The sequence below is a fragment of the Parus major genome, chromosome 8 (assembly GCF_001522545.3).
Source record: "Parus major isolate Abel chromosome 8, Parus_major1.1, whole genome shotgun sequence".
In the NCBI taxonomy this organism is placed as follows: Eukaryota; Metazoa; Chordata; class Aves; order Passeriformes; family Paridae; genus Parus; species Parus major.
In genome coordinates, this window is record NC_031777.1 from 8,252,347 (window position 1) to 8,255,237 (window position 2,891).

A 2,891-nucleotide genomic window follows, 5' to 3' on the forward strand; every position below is an offset into this window, starting at 1 on the left:
GTGCTAACACTAGGAACTGGGGGGGACACAACCGGGTGTGAGGGCATAGGGGAGAGGTTAGAGGAAAGACCCAGAGCAGCATGGCCATTGCCGCCCTGGTAAGGGTAGAGAGATGGTGGTGGGGTGTCAGGGAGATGGCAGCAGCTCTGTGCCCAGGGGCAATGTCCACCCGCCAACTGGCTCTCAGATAGGGAAGAGGGTTTAGGGACACTTGGAGAGGTTGACGGGGTTGGGGGGTTCAACTAGGGACCCAAAACTCCCTCTTCTTTTTTTCCCTCTTTTTCCAATGAGAAAATAATATTTTGAAACACAGGAAAAAACTTTGCAACAGAAAAATCTCCCTTAGCTTGAACTGTGTATAGCTTTCTTCCCACATTATCCCAAAAAATTCCCAATTTAGCAGAATCCGAATTAATCTTAAAATGATTAAAAACCCAATGAATAAATCTCTTTAAATCCCCTTTAGAAAACTTGAAATTTCCTGCATTTAGGGTGCTTACTACTTGGATGTAAAAGTCCCTCTCAGGTGGGGTCAGCCTCAATCCAGAGGACTGATTTCCCATCCTTTTTCACTCCCCGCCCAGCAGTAAAACAGAAAAGAAAAAGAAAAAAGCCTGAAAAAACCCTCCACAAGATTGACTTACAATTTCTCTTTGGCAGATGCAGGCGGGAGAACAAAAACCTGCTGGGCGGGTGGTCACCTGGGGCAGCCGGTCCTCAGGGGCTCTTCCTTGCCCTAGATGATCAGTGAGGGTCCCGGTCACAGCCTCTTGGATCGCCTCTTGCTAAAACACAAGCAGGCTTCCTCGAGGGGCGGTGGCTTGAACAGCGGCGCGCCTCGCAGTTAAAGCTGCAGGTGGACGCTTCTTCAGGGCTCCTTCGAATGCCCCACATTGGGCGCCAGTTCCACAGAGACGGAGGGGCCGGAGCACCACGACTTCTCTGGAGAAGCAGCCCTGAAAAGGGCTGGGCCGAAGCACATGTGAGCAGGAAGAAAGGATGAGAAAGCTGGTCCAGCGTTCCACTAAGCACAAACCTTTATTCAGGCAGAGCTTTGGCAAGGGGAGCCAGGAACAGTGAATCTGCCGAACAGGGGAAAACCCGGGACATTTATAGGGGAGGAGAGGGGCGGGGGGAGTCTGAGATACCTGCATCAGGGTGGGACAGCAGGGGGGAACACCAATGGGGCACAACAGTTTAACATAACTAACTCAAAGATCCCTGGGAGCGATACATTGTCTCTCTCTGAGTGCAAGGTGTCTTGCCTCCAGGGGAGACCCAGGATTGCGGAGCCAGCGGGTTCCCTGGCCCCCACAGGAAAGAGCAATGGAATGAGCTTGTGTTCTTTTCTTATAGATAAATGCACTGATTTAAAAGTAGGAAACAAGCTCCTGACTAAAACAAATTTACTATTTTGTGAGAGCAAGGGCTATGAAACATTTTTTTGCCTGATCTTAAATATTTAGATGCTGTCTTATTTCACTGCATATACATGTACCATTTAATTTCATACAGTTTGGGCATACAGGCATCATTTAGACTTCTCTGGGACCCCAAATATCAATGGGAGCATAAAAAAAAATAAGTAACTGCTCATTTGTCTGAGTAATATATTCCCAAATTTCCTTAGTTAATACGTATATATTTTTCCAAAGCAGATTGTGAGTTTGCTCATATTCTGTTACATTTCTGCAGATTTCTGTATTTGACATGTGAGTTAAACACTACCACTTCCAATAAAAAAACATGCAGTCAGGCAAACTGCAGCAAGAAGAAAAATGGCAGCTATGACTTGATAAGATTTTGGTTTAAGCTAAAAGCTGAAATTTGATTGGCTCACAGCAAAGCCAACTCATATCACATATACAAGGAAAATGTAAAGATTTGCTTGGGATTTTAAATAAGTGTTATTCATGCAGAACTGATTTTAATAATCCCCCTTCTCAGAGGTTAAAAGAGTTTTCATTATGCACACACAGAGCACTCAGAAATAATCTGTGAATATTTATGGTAAAGCCTAATGTCATTCTATGTGTCAAATGTGTCTTGTCCAGCCATAAATATTGTCCTCAATGAGTTCTGCCTTAAAGGTGTAGTGGTGTCACCATGGCATCCTTCCTGTCCCTTTCTAAATTTTCAATCTTTTGTATTTGTTTCTCAGTTGTGCTTTTTGTAGAATCCAGCCCTATTGCAGGCTCAACTAACATATATTATTGAAGTATTTATTCAGATCTGAAGTTTAGAATAATAATAATTAAAAAACAAAACCAAATATCTCAACAATTAAATCTAAATCCAATTTAGGATTTCTGTCTACATTGTAATTAAGAATTTCAGGAAAGCGGACAACTATTTGGTCTGAATTAAAGAACGAAGGCAGCAATTTGCCGCAGTGATTGCACTCTGAGATTAAGTAAAACTGAAAAATAACACCCAAGAATCATATTACCAAGACATGGATATGCAGTTTTTTAGTATAAAACAAAGAGGAAATTGACCATAGTGCCTGATTAATTGCATTTTTAGTGGTGTTTTAAATAAAGATTATGATTCTGAATTTGAAGTAATTAAAAGATGAATAACAGATTAAAAATAATCTAAACCCACCAAACAACCCAAACTACCACAGACTTTCAGTAAGCCCAAACTTGAGGAGACTGATTCCACTGGAGTTTCCTTTAGATTTCTATGAAGCCATCAGTTCATCTTTAACCTCTTTTAAGGAGAACTATACAAATGTTCTCAAGTAAACTCTCTTCTCAGGCTTGTATTTTATCCTTAGCTTAAGTGTAGAGAAGTGTGAAGAAGGCAGTCAGAATGAGGGCACATGATCTGACTTGAGGATGTGGAGGAAGTGTTCAACAGAAGGAGCCTGAAAGGAAATACTTGAC